Raw genomic sequence first — 14,927 nt, forward strand, 5'->3', positions numbered from 1 at the left:
ATAATGGATAGGTTTGATCTTCTTGCAGTCCATGGGACTCTCAAGAGTCTCCTCCAGCACCATAATTCAAAAGCATCAATTCTTTGGCGATCGGCCTTCTTTATATACTACCAGCAATATTACAGCAAAAAGAAAAGAGAACAAGGGATGAAATGAAGGACCCCCAGACTTATTCCACACTCAAATGTAACAACCCCAAAGGAGCATCATGCTTTGGATTTGTCCTTTCCTGTTAAACGCCATACTAGCAACAATAACTTTCTAATTGCTGCCAAATTCCTTTAGATTGCTGCACTGGGGCAAAGGAGTGACCAAGCTGATCAGTACAAGATGCTCTATTTCCAGAGAATTAGTGAAAACTGACAGGGGGCAAATTGAAACTGAACCATCATTAACATGGAAAGATTTCTGGGAGTGTTGTTTGTTAATAAATCAACAAAAATTGTTGGTCCCTAATAGAGATCTCTGGTGGCAAGTGCTGCTAGGATTGTAGCCAAAACAGGGCCACTGAGAAATGAGAGAGGTAGGTATCCAAGTGTTCATGGGGATCACGTGACCTGCTACTAAAAGAGCAAGACAAACTCTGAAACAATTAAAACTGCGTGCTCAGTAGCCTGGGAAAGTAGCTGGAAAAGGGAAAATCCAGTAGGGGGAGGGGAAGAAGGAAGAGTAGAACTCTTATTGGAGGGAATTACTGACCAGATTCCTAAACTTTTAGGAGGGAGGACATTCTGCAAAATTTTGTTGCAGTCCTTGTTACAGAGTTTTGAACTGAACAGAATGAGCCGCCAATTGTCATATACCGCTGTCATTTAATTCAGGGTGGATCTATGAAAGCTGCCTACATGTCTCATGCTCTCTTGTAGCCTAAGAACCAATAGCACTTAGAAACAGAGCTGCTCTCCTCACACAGCCCTGTGTAAGACAGTATTTATGGTAGCTGCTCCTGCCGCTCTTCTCTCTGTGGCAGTGAAAAGAGAATTGTTACAAGTAACCAGCCAAGTGCTAAATTACTGAGCTGCATTAGATGATTATGATTTGCAGTTGAACTTAGAACCATAGAATGCATTGAGTCAGGCATCCAGCTGCTTTTTATTGCTCTATTGAAAACATTCAATCATTTGTCATGATTAGCAGCAATAAAACTAGGCTAGGCTGGCATCTTATTTGTAGAGCAGCTGAAAGCGTAAGACTATTAATGGCTCCTAGTCACAGTGTCTTACGTTCTACCTCCACCGTCAGAGGCAAGTATGCTGGGGATCACAAGTGGGGAGGGTGCTGTTGTGCCCAGATCCTGCCTTTTAGGCTTCCCATAGGTTGGCCACTGTGAGAAATGGGATGCTGGACTAGATGGACCATTGGAATGAGCCAGCAGGCTCTTCTCAAGCTGCTATGTGCTCACACACGTGATCCTAGAAAAACTCACTTAACTAAAGCAGCCAAAGCACAAGTGATCATCACAATCTGTTGTGAATTCTCCAGGCTTAATGGAAAGCGTACCTAAATGCAGTAGAATCTGCAGCACTTCTGACAGCTTCTTATGGTTATCTAGCACTGCAAGAAATAAAGATAACTATATTTGAGATATATTTGAGATGGGAAGCAGAGCCTCTATCTGCTCTGCTAGAAGACCAGCTCCAGGCCATCAGCTTCCTCCTTTCCTCCCTCAGGTGTCATGTGGCAGCAGCCATTCCACCTGGCTGCAGCTGGAAGAGATGCCCCTTCTGGCTCCTCCTTCCCATGACTTGCTTCTGTTCCAGAAGGTTGTATTAAACACACACACACACACACACACACACACACACACACACAGAGAGAGAGAGAGAGAGAGGGGGGGGGAGGGGGAGAGAGGGAGAGGGAGTAATTTTAAATGAGCAGAAAGCTGCCCAGTAGGGTCTGGTTATTAAACAGTTTGATGAGTCATGTATCTGACTTCGCTAGATAAACAGAGCAGGATATCCTGATATTGCTGCCCAGTTTTTTCTTTCACTTCTTTGCTCTCCCATCTGATGAGCATGGATGGAAAACAAGCGGGGGAAGGAAGGAGAGAACCTTTCATACTTCAGACTCTCAGCACATCCCCGGAAGAAAGGAGAATATGTTCACATTTATGTCTGCATTTGGACAGCTCCCCCCCCCCCAAGAAACGTTTTAATATAGTTTTAAAAATGAGCCGGTCCAGAATATTGCACTTTAATCTTCTACCCCCCAAGCAAAGTGTTTAGTATTGTCAAAGCTGATTGTGCTGACAATTTGTCATGATATTCCCACTCTCCCAGATTCAGAAAGGAAAGCAAATAGGACTGGGCGTGACACCTGGGTCTCCATCAAAGGAGGCTTCATGTGTATGCTCTGTGTGTATGAGTCCTATACATTGGGAGGTTCCACAAACTGAACTTAGCCCAAACGCCAGCCTTGCTATGTCATGACAACAGAAAGTGGTCTAATTTGTTTGCTTGATTCTGAGTTTTATGGTATTGCATTTAAATATTTTGAATATAGGTGGGGAGGGGGTTTCATTAGTGTGAAAGCATCATATGCCTTATACTGAGTCAGAGAATAGATCCACTGAGCGCAGTATTGTCAACACTGACTGTGTCTTTCCCCAGCCCTGCCTGGAGAGATCATGGATTGAACCTGGGGCTTTTTGTATGCGAAATGTGGACTCTCCCACTGAGCTGCAGTGTGGTGTAGTGGCTAAGAGCAGTAGACTTGTAATCTGGTGAACCGGGTTTGCTTCCCCACTCCTCCACATGCAGCTGCTGGGTGACCTTGGGTTAGTCACACTTCTTTGAAGTCTCTCAGCCTCACTCACCTCACAGAGTGTTTGTTGTGGGGGAGAAAGGGAAAGGAGAATGTTAGCCGCTTTGAGACTCCTTCGGGTAGTGATAAAGTGGGATATCAAATCCAAACTCTTCTTCTTCCACATACATCTCTCTTACTGTGAGAACTCAACCTATTAAAGTGCATTTTCCTCCTTGGCCCTTCTCATTTTTCTGTACATGCTGTGTGAATTGTGTCCAGAAGTTCTATATTTTTGTACAAGACGGGTATTTGAAAGGGCAGTGCTTTGCTGATGGTGCTGTTGGCAGCCTTTGAGCTCCATCCTGTGGTACTAGGTTCACAGGATCTGGCTCATTCCTCTTCTGTTAATGGCCAGGATGTGGTCGAAAACAACTATTTCACACCAAAAGCTGTGGGGTCATTTGCAAGATTACTTTGCACCATCAAATTAGAAGTACAGATGAAATGATATCTAGCAACTTTTCAGCATCACAACTGTTATACAATTTTGTCTTTAACGTTCAATTTATCAAAGAAAAACTCAAGATGATCAGATGGGGAGTAGGAGGAGGGAGAGGGCACATAGGTTTTGAAGGGTGGTATCTTTATAATTTTATTTGTTAGGGGAAACACAGACACAAAATGAGTTTTTTTCAGTTTTTCTATGCTGAAACACATTGGTCATATTTAACAATCAAACACGCCATCATTTGTGGTATCTTTGAGACCTGTTTATCCTTTTGTCCTATGGCGGGGGTGGGAGGGCTGAAAGCAAAACCTAAGTGGTTTTCCAGCTGCTTTTTCTATGTGGAAGCAACTCTTCCCACTAGAGAGGGTAGTTTATGGAAGAGTGCATTGTAACTACAGTGGTACCTCGGGTTACAGACGCTTCAGGTTACAGACTCCGCTAACGGAGAAATAGTACCTCGGGTTAAGAACTTTGCTTCAGGATGAGAACAGAAATTGCGCTCTGGCGGTTTGGCGGCAGCGGGAGGCCCCATTAGCTAAAGTGGTACCTCAGGTTAAGAACAGTTTCAGGTTAAGAATGGACCTCCATAACTAATTAAGTTCTTAACCTGAGGTACCACTTACAAGCTAGGAGAGCTTCTTGGGAGATTGCCCACACATTGTACCACACACTGTAATTGGAGTGCTATTTTGTATCATGCAGCTTTTCAGACTGATGAAGCGTGTAGCGAAACCTGTAATATATTCGGAGAACAGGTCTCCTTTTGCCAATTTGTGCTATTCTCACCAGGGTGGTGGCTTTGATTTGCCTTCCCGTGATTGATCCATGCATACGGCTTTGTGTTTCCAACTCAAGACCTATTGAAGAACATCTCATCCAGTCCAGTCTTTGAAAAACAGCTTTGAAAAACTTTTTCACATTCTCCAGTGTGCTACCCTTGCCATTGTGGCGGCACAGGGTTGCCGTTCTCTGACTGGACTTATGCTACTTGTTGAACGATTAATTTATCCAGTCTGTATAACGTTTACTGCACATGTAACTTGTTAAGATACAGTTGTACATTTATCCACTCCATGTTTACATTATCTCCAGGCTTTGTCTTGCACATGGCACCTTAGTATGTTTGTTGTTTGAATGGTTACAAGTCTATCTCTATTCTAGCTATTATTCTAGTAAATTTGGTTTTATACTTATAAGCCAGTTTGTGGTGGTGGTGTTGTTTTGTTGTATTATTATTACTGACACCACATTTGATACTTTATGTATATACTGTGCATGCAACCTCACCAGAAGAGTTGTGGTGACATTTGAAGCAGGAAAAATATGAACGGAGAGCGGTTATAATGTGTTCAATGAATCAAAGAGGAAGTTCCCTTATAAACATGTTTTAAAATACAAAATACTAGTGTAAGGTTATGATTCCTCCAAAATTAAGCACAATGAAGTCCAATTTATTTGTATTTCTTTCTTTTTTCCACACACTCACTTATTTTGGGTGTGAGCTGGTTAAGCACAGAATTTTCCTATTACAGTAAAAGTGCTGGGACTCACAAATACTTAACTTTGCCTGAGTCATTCCTTAACCACATTAGTTCTGTAAAGGATTCTGAACAACACTACTGCTCCTTCAAAATACTGTAATCAATATGAGCTGGTTGTGGGGTTTTTTATTAGAGGCTTTAAAAAGCTGTTTGGTTACTTAGTGAGTTGGCTTCAAATGTTTGCTTTTGCTTCCTGTGATAGTAATCTTCTATTATGCTTTCATCACTTACCGTTGTCTACTTAACTGTAACAGTCCTTTGCTTCTTTCCTTATAATAGAATTCACCTCAAGTAACCGGTTCAGGAATGTGTGATTATGAACAAAAGACTCTTGATAGCAACGCAGCTCACAAAAACAAAGTGCACTTCCTTCTTCCGTAGGAGAAAAGTATTTAAGGTTGACTTCATGGAGTATAGTTTGATTCTATAAGCTGAAAATAACCTGATTTTTTAAATGCTTTAAAACCGTAACCATCATATTATCTCTCTCTTTCTGAAAAAAATGTGTTTAGAATGTTGTAGTTCAAGAAGTTGGAAGTGCTTTGTTTAAATCTCAGGTCAGCTATGCACTCACTGTAAGTTCAGGTCTATAGTCTCCTAGCTTTACCCTTCTGACCTTCTATAATATGGGGATTACACTAGTCTAGTCTCTACAACCTGCCTGCCTTACCTGGCTGTATTACTGAGATAATACATGTGAAGCCTTCTGAATATTTAGGAAAGCTCCTATGTAAATTTGCATTGCATACTACATGTACAAAGTGATGTCATACATTCCAGTCTGCGATCCAATCTACAGGATATAATGCCTGCAGGGCAGAGCATGGTTTTCTAGGTCAAAGAGAGGGCATCTGTGTATACAACTGGAATATTTCAAGGCTGCCTTTTACCCTTCTTGTTCTAGGATGGTGAAGGGGAAAAGAATGAACTGATGCTCCAGCCCACAATTTGTTGCTTGCATACATTACTTTGGATCCCATCTTTCCTTCCCTGAACAAAACATATTCACAGAATGGGGCTCTCTCACCTCTCCCTTCCAATTGCATTCCCCTGAAAATCTGCTCCAGGGGCCTCTGAATGCTTTGAATATGGAATGGGGTGCAGGCTGCAGATGGAACTAAAGCTGGCAGAAATAGGGCCTCCTTATAGAAACGAAGGGCTAGCAGCCTCAAATCCAAACCATTAGCAACATGCTGGACAGAGACAGACTATATGGAAAGCATTTTTTCCAGCATCAACTACATCACTAAAGCACCCAGATTCATGCATCTTTGGCTGTGCAAATACCTGCAACTGGTTAAACCTGCATTTGTTGCCTCCACCTTTATGGACAGGGGTACTTTACAGAGTTTCACTGTTGAAAGATTGCTGTCTGCCACATTATATCCTGGATTATACTCCTTTATTCTGCATTAATGAATTCAGAATTACTATTGGAGTGAGCCTGTAGCTTGATGGTAAAGCAGCTGAGGGTCCGAGGTTCAGTTCCTGATATCTCACAGGCTGGGAAAGTTCCTTGTACGAATCCCTTGGAGAACTGTTGCCGAGAAGAGAAGACATCATCAAGCTAAAATGACATATGCACTGCCCTGGTGTTAGGCAGCTTCATGCCCAGTTCCACAGTAGCATGGATTATGACATACATTCCATCAACGTGACTGAACAATGAACAGCCATAACAGAAGGAGACTCTCTTTGGATTCACCTGAACTCTAAGCAGTGCATCCATCTGCTATTCAGCTTCACAAATAAGAGCTCGGTGATAGTCAATGGGCTGCTCCATCCTAGGAGTTTGTCAGGCTCAGTGCCTAAGAGTAGCAGGTTTCCTGCCCAATCATTCACTGGATCTGATGGACAACACTACAAAGCACAGTGACTTTGTAGTTTCTGATCCAGCTATCTGGTCCAACAGCCAGAATGGGCACCCCAACCTTACAGGCAGCAGTGACTCCTTCTGTTCACCAGTCATATAAGAGGGAAAAGGTGCAATAATAATAATAATAATAATAATAATAATAATAATAATAATCCTATAGTAATCCTTGTGTAATCAAAGCCTGATCTGAGGCACTCCAAAGCTGAATAGCTATTTTGTTTGTCAGTTAGAGAGTTGGCTATGTAATTAGATGTTTGCCATGGCATCCTTCACAAGCAGTACAGAACTGTTTTGAACAAATGTTTGGAGTTTGTGTTTGGAAGGCAGGAGGGAGGAGGGAGGAAATGACAGCCTGGGCAGTGTGTGGATTCTGTCAGTTGATAGTTGGAGGTAGAAGGAACAGGGTGGGGAGCAAGAGGGGATTAGCCGAGTGGGAAAGGGCTTAGGAGATGGTTAGTTATAATCACATTATTTCCAGACTTCAGTTTACTGTGCATTTGTTTTCATTGTTCCTCAAATGAATGCTCTGCCCATTGATCACCCTGGGCAATTGTCAGTGACACCCAGCCTTAAAGAATTTGAACATCTACAGGTACTCTGATCCATGAATTTTGCTCTTAGCACAGTAAATCTATGACATGTTTTTATTATTTTTCTTTACAAGGTTAGCCCACAGCAAACATTTTAACTCTGTCATTGAAAGGCATTCTTATCAGAAATCATACCTAAATTATGTATTTGAATATAAACATTTCACAGGACAGCTATATCCAAAGCTTTATTTGTATTTCCCACCAAATTCTTACAGCTGATGTCTATAGTAGGGCATATTAGTCAAGGAGTCGAATGTTATACTAACTGAAGTGCCATATTTTGCGATATTTAAAAATTGTTGTTGTTCGTTTCTTTTTTCCTGTTGCTACTCTTTTTATCCCCCTCCCCAGTCACCTGTAGTGGGAACCCCTGATGCTGGACATTAATGAAGCACAAGTGCATTGACAAACATTCAGTAAGATGTACTCATAAATCATTGCTGGCTCTGTTATTATACATATTGTTAGTGTGAGTGATATATACATGAATAGCTGGAGGATATTTGCATTTTCAAGTCAAGCAGAAAAAAGATAATGTGTGAAATAAATTACTGGTGCAATTAGTTCAGCAGAAGACAACCGCTCAAACACACAATGGCTAGTAAGGCAAATAGGCTCCAATTACTGGTACCTGCAAGCTCCTATAACTCACAGGGGTTTTGGACAGCTGAGAAACATATTCACCTTTTCATCTGAAAGCCTAACCATTAAGTTGTGACTTACTGTACACAGCACAACCCTAAGCATGCCATACTCAGAAGCAAGTTGTTTCTCTATATGAAATTATTATTTTTTTGTATTGCTGATGTTTTTACAGTCAAATCAATTTGAGATATCTTATGGGATGAGATTCATAAATAGAATCTAATATAAATAAATAAGCAAGTTCCATTGAATTCAGTGGAATTTATTTTTATTTGAATTCATTGGGACTTACTCTCAAGTAATGTGCACAGGTTTGCCTTTTAAGACTGCAATATTATGCAACATTACTTAAGAACAAGCACCATGGGAAACAATGTGAATTATTTCAGAGTAAATATGCATGGGAGTGCCCTGTAAGGCTTACAATCTATAACCACTTATCAGAGAGAAAATCCCACAGGTCAGCAGAACTTACTTCTAAATGGGCATAGAATTCCATTGTAAATAGGCATAAATGAAAACTCTCTTATTTAGCTGTTTCCTATTGAAGTCATATCAGAAGATTTCAGCACTCTACACCTCTCCAAGCATAGGAGCCAACGTCCCTTCAGCCCCCCACTCCATAATATATTTGAGGGGATCGACCCCCCAAAAGTTGATGGGCATTGCCATTCAAATGGTGGGTGTGTGCCACATCTTGTGATGAATTGTGTGGGGCAGGGACCTGCCCTCCCCCAATATTTTGTTCAAGTTCCCACCCCTGTCTCCAAACATTTACAGCAACAATTTACCCAGTCATTAAAAACACAGACACACATGGAGAATGTATTAATTTTATTTTACATTAAACCTGTTTCCAATGTAACGACTGAGCCCCAGAACTTCCTACATTAGACACAACTTAAGTGTGTTCTGGGGAAAACCTGGTTGGCCTCCTGCCTCTAATTTTCCTACTGTTAAGTAATTGTTATTTAATAGCAGCATCACTGGAATAATAATAATAATAATAATAATAATAATAATAATAATAATAATTTTTTATTTATACCCCGCCCATCTGGCTGGGTTTCCCCAGCCACTCTGGGCGGCTTCCAACTGAATATTAAAAACAGTACAGCATCAAACATTAAAAACTTTCCTAAAGAGGGCTGCCTTCAGTTGTCTTTTAAAAGTAAAATAGTTGTTTATTGCTTTGACATCTGCTGGGAGGGCGTTCCACAGGGCAGGCGCCACTACCGAGAAGGCCCTCTGCCTGGTTCCCTGTAACCTTACTTCTCGCAATGAGGGAACCGCCAGAAGGCCCTCAGGGCTGGACCTCAGTGTCCGGGCTGAATGATGGGGGTGGAGACGCTCCTTCAGGTATACAGGACCGAGGCCGTTTAGGGTTTTAAAGGTCAGCACCAACACTTTGAATTGTGCTCGGAAACGTACTGGGAGCCAATGCAGATCTCTCAGAACCGGTGTTATGTGGTCCCAGCGGCCACTCCCAGTCACCAGTCTAGCTGCCGCATTCTGGATTAATTGCAGTTTCCAGGTCACCTTCAAAGGTAGCCCCACGTAGAGCCTGTTGCAGTAGACCAAGCGGGAGATAACTAGAGCATGCACCACTCTTGCGAGACAGTCCACGGGCAGGTAGGGTCTCAGCCTGCGTACCAGGTGGAGCTGGTAGACAGCTGCCCTGGACACAGAATTAACCTGTGCCTCCATGGACAGCTGTGAGTCCAAAATTACTCCCAGGCTACGCACCTGGTCCTTCAGGGGCACAGTTACCCCATTCAGGACCAGGGAATCCCCCACACCCGCCCGCCCCCTGTCTCCCAAAAACAGTACTTCTGTCTTGTCAGGATTCAACCTCAATCTGTTAGCCGCCATCCATCCTCCAACAGCCTCCAGGCACTCACACAGGACCTTCACCGCCTTCACTGGTTCTGATTTAAAGGAGAGGTAGAGCTGGGTGTCATCTGCATACTGATGAACACCCAGCCCAAACCCCCTGATGATCTCTCCCAGCGGCTTCATATAGATATTAAAAAGCATGGGGGAGAGGACGGAACCCTGAGGCACCACACAAGTGAGAGCCCAGGGGTCTGAACACTCATCCCCCACCACCATTTTCTGGACACGGCCCAGGAGAAAGGAGTGGAACCACCGTATAACAGTGCCCCCAGCTCCCAGCCCCTCTAGACAGTCCAGAAGGATGTTATGGTCGATGGTGTCAAAGGCCGCTGAGAGATCCAGCAGAACTAGGAAACAGCTCTCACCTTTGTCCCTAGCCCGCCAGAGATCATCAACCAGCGCGACCAAGGCAGTTTCAATCCCATGGTGAGGCCTGAATCCTGATTGGAAGGGATCCAAATGGTCTGCATCCTCCAGGCGTGCTTGGAGTTGTTTGGCAACCACCCGCTCAATCACCTTGCCCAAGAATGGTAAATTTGAGACTGGGCAATAGTTGGCCAAATTGGCTAGGTCTAAAGATGTTTTTTTAAGAAGTGGTTTAATGACCGCCTCTTTCAGCGGGTCTGGGAAGGCTCCCTCACAGAGGGAAGCATTCACCACCCCGCAGAGCCCATCGCCCAGCCCTTCCCGGCTCGCTTTTATCAGCCAGGATGGGCAAGGATCAAGGTGGTCGGTTTCACTTGTCCAAGCAGCCTGTCCATATCCTCGGAGGTAACAGATTGGAATTGATCCCATGTAACAGGACTAGAAAGAACTCTAGCACTATCCCACCCTGGCCCTGCTCCCACGGTGGAGTCTACCTCCTTCTGAATCTGAGCGACTTTATCTGCAAAAAAACTTTGCAAAAGCATTGCAGGAGATCTTGGGGTCCCTACCAGGCCCCGGTGGTACAGGTGGTTCCGATAGATTGCGAACCACCTGAAAAAGTCTCCTGCTGCTGTTTCCTGCAGATGCAATGGAGGCGGCGAAAAAGGCCCTCTTCGCCGTCGCCATTGCCACTTAGTAGGCTCGATGTTGAGCTCTAGCCCGTGTCTGGTCTGATTCAGAATGAGTTTTCTGCCACCGGCGCTCTAGCCGTCTCAACGATTGTTTCATCACCCTCAGCTCTGGGGAAAACAACGGGGCTGTCCGGGCTCCATGCAATCGGAGAGGGCGCTTCGGAGCCAGACAGTCAATAGCCCTGGTTAACTCCGCATTCCAGCAGGCCACCAGGGAATCAGCTGAAAGGCCATCAACTTGGGATAAAACATCCCCTCCCACTCTCTGGAAGCCAATTGGATCCATTAAGTGGCAGGGGCGGACCAACCGAATCGGTCCCACCTCCCTGCAGAGGGGAAGGGTCGCGGAGAAGTCCAGTTGCACCAGGAAGTGATCTGACCATGGCACTTCTTTTGTTTCGCTTTTAGTTAATGTCAGATCACCAACATCCGTAGAGGTAAACACCAAGTCTAAGGCATGTCCGCGGCTATGAGTTGGGCCAAACTTATTCAGGGACAGCCCCATGGAGGCCATGCTTTCCACGAAGTCCCGAGCGGCCCCTTGTAAGGTCATGTCAGCATGGATGTTAAAATCCCCCAGGACAACCAAGCTAGGTGTCTCCAGGAGCATATCCGCCACGACCTGAAGCAGCTCGGGCAGGGAATCCTTGGTGCAGCGGGGAGGTTGGTACACCAATAGGAATCCTGTACTGCCCCTATTGCCCAACTTCCAGAACATGCACTCAGAGAAATTGGTCTTCCCAATAGGACGCCTGGTGCAGACTAATGACTTCCTAAAAATCACTGCAACCCCCCCTCCCCGCCCACATGACCTGGGTTGCTGTGCGTAAGAGGAACCTGATGGGCAAGCAGTGGCAAGGACAGGCCCATCTGCCTCATCCAACCAGGTCTCTGTCACACATGCCAGGTCAAATCCTCCATCCACAATCAGGTCGTGGATGGCAGTGGTTTTATTCATCATTGACCTGGCATTGCACAGCAACACTTTCAGGTCATGTGGGTTTCCCTTGCTGATTCCAGTATCCTTCCGGTCAGGGCCAGACCTGGAGACAGGGAAAGTCCTCAAACAACGACTAAACCTGCCTCCTTGGTAATGATATGGTCTGGTCTTAGCGTAACTCCTCCTCCAGCCCATGATCACTGAGATCGGGTGTCCCAATACATTCCCTCCTGTGGAACCTGCCCCAGCCATTCTATTGGCTGAGGCCCACTCCCAGGCAGCCCTGAGTATATATTATTGTTGAAGCAAAATAATAATAATAATAAAATTATTCAGATACAGTGTATCTGAAGAAGTGTGCATGCACACGAAAGCTCATACCAATAACAAACTTAGTTGGTGCTACTGGAAGGAATTTTTTTGTTTGTTTGTTTTGACTACAGCAGACCAACACGGCTACCTACCTGTAACTATATATTATTGTGTTGTTGATTTATTTATTTATGGCTTATTTATCCCTCTCGATCAACAGTGTCCTCTGGGTAGTTCAAAATGAAAACTCACACACAAACAATCAAATACAATGACAATCCAAAACCCTTGTTAATGATTCCTGGCTTTTCATACAGCAAAAAACTGGGAACAAATGGGATACCAGCAGGGAAAATATTCCTGCTAGTGCTGGATGCATGACAAGCTGACACTTGTTGGTGCATTGTTTCCATAAAGATATTTGCATGGCATGTTTAATATGGAAAGGAAAGAAGAAAATGAACAGCTCTTGCAGGATCAGAAGAGCAGGCCAAAGTTCTGTTTCACATATACAGCCTCCAATACTTGGGAAACAGATACTCCTGTGATGCTCACAAGCAGCAGCAAAACTGAGAGAGCTTGTTCCTGACAAGTGATTATCAGGAGTACACTGTTCCTGGACATGGAGGCTCCATTTTTATCATAACTAAAGGTTTTCAGTAGACTCTGCTTCTTGTCTAATCCATTTGAAACGCCATCCTACCTAGTGACCATTTTTGCCATACATGAGCTAGATGTTGCATGAAGCAGTTTGTCTATCTTGAAATGACGGTCACTCAGCTGTATCTACACAGCGGTTAATGCCTTCAGATTAGCAAGACTTCCATTAGCAGAAGTCATGCCAATTCATCCACAGAAAGGCTCCCCCACCAGAGGTTTCACAACTCTTAACTTTACAATCTTATTGTGCTTGCCTTTCTTGTAAGGTAAGCCTTGGTTTCCCTCATTTTATAGATAGAGGGTTTACAAGCTGAAATGCTGAGAGCTATCCAAGGCCGTGCAGTGCGCACAACTGAATCAGGCTATGTACGCATTAGTGGCTTAAAACGTAGTGAAGGTATTTCCCCTCCTGCTGTGATTCAAGCCACATTTGCCCCTTGCTGTACACATCAGAGACGGGTAAGAGGGTGTCTTTACCCAATGCGTATTATCCTGTTTGATTCCCTCCCATGTACACACCCCCGAACACCTCTCCACAAAGCTGACATTTGCACATGTGCAACAGATGCCTCAAATGTACACAACTGGCTGACCCCTGCAAAGTGAATGTGGCTTGTTTTCCAGCTGAAGCAAAGCTGCTTTGATGAAAAATGCAAGAACTTACAGAACCGATATAGATTATGGCTAAACTGGGGTGGCACATCCCGTTTTGCCACTTGAGGCAAAATGGGAAGCGCTGCCTTGCCCTGCTGTTGCCACTTCTCTGCCTACCTTGTCACCTCTGCTGCTGGCTTTAATCTTGAGTAAGATCTTGCTGAAATCACACACAATCTGTCTTGCTGATATTGGCTCTGCTTCTGTGGCGGGGGAAAGGCACCCATAGGGCTGCTGCTTTGGGGGCTTCTGCTGCCTGAGGTACCTGCCTCAGTAAGCCTAAGGGCAGAGCCGGCTCTGGGTTAACCTCATGTGTATGTGGCTTCAAAAACTAGCAATGGGAGTGCACTGGATGCAAAATAAATGGTGATGTGTATACAGCCACAGAGCTGATCTTGTATAGTAACTGTTATGTGTTTGGAAGGTGTCAGTCTGGATGGTACCCTGGGTCCCTTTCCAGTTCTCCGGATTCTGTATCTGTGGAAGTAGAATGTTTAAGAGCAAGCTTGCCAAACTAGTTTCTTTGTCAAGGCAATGGCTTAAATACCACAATTTAGCATAACCAAAGTTGCTCTGTGCCACAGAAGGGACGGAAGGGTCTTACCCCCACTGCCTCACCTAGCTGCTATGTAGAACAATAGGCTAGTGTGTGTGACAGTCAGTTGGGTCCAGAATGCTAGAAGCTGCTAGCATAACATGCGCTGGGCTTTGGGGGCTCCCCTGGAAACCTAAAGGAGAAGCAAGATCTGTTGGGGTGTCAATGCTGCCAGCCTCTCCTTTCTCCATATGCTCAGGTTGTATATGTGTGTAAATAAAACCTTATCTCCAAAAGACACCACCATCTCCATTGGCCCTAAGGAAGCGGAACCCTGGGGAAGCACCAGAACCCCTTGCAATTTCTCCTGGCTCCGAGACTGGGGTGGTGTAACGCAGCACTGGAGCAGGTGGCTAGAGTATGGATCTTCAGAGGCCTTCCTTATGCAATCAGGGTTTCTTTTCCCCATTTCACTAGAGGGGGCTAAAGGCCGGAAGGCCCTGATTTGCCCAGGACCAGGCGAGCCAGACTTGGGCAGGCTTCTTGGGGGCTGACTAGGCCCCGATGGAGGCTCGTGAAGGGGCAGAGCTGGGACCAGAGTCCACTTGGCTTAGCTATTTTTATCCCCTCACGCACCGGGTTGCTTCGGTCAGAATAATTACTCCCCACCCACAAGGAAGGTGCGCAGCTGCTTTCCTCAGGATGACCGAGCTCGGAGCCGCGGACCGAGTCCCCTCCCCTCCGCCCCCTTCGCGCCGTGGGGCCGGCTGCCCTCAAGAGCCCCGGCTGCGAGAGCAAGAAAGAGCGAGTTCTCCCGCTCTCGGAGCGGGTGTGTCCGCACTGCCCCTGCCCTTGGATCGCCTTGTCGCCGTCCTGCCGGGACCCGCCTTTCGGTTTCCAAGAAAGATCCCCCCCCCGCCATCCCGGCTCCCTCCCCCTCGCCGGCCGGCCACCTTCCCGACCT

Source organism: Podarcis bocagei (genome assembly GCF_964188305.1).
Source record: "Podarcis bocagei genome assembly, chromosome: 8".
NCBI classification, from domain to species: domain Eukaryota; kingdom Metazoa; phylum Chordata; class Lepidosauria; order Squamata; family Lacertidae; genus Podarcis; species Podarcis bocagei.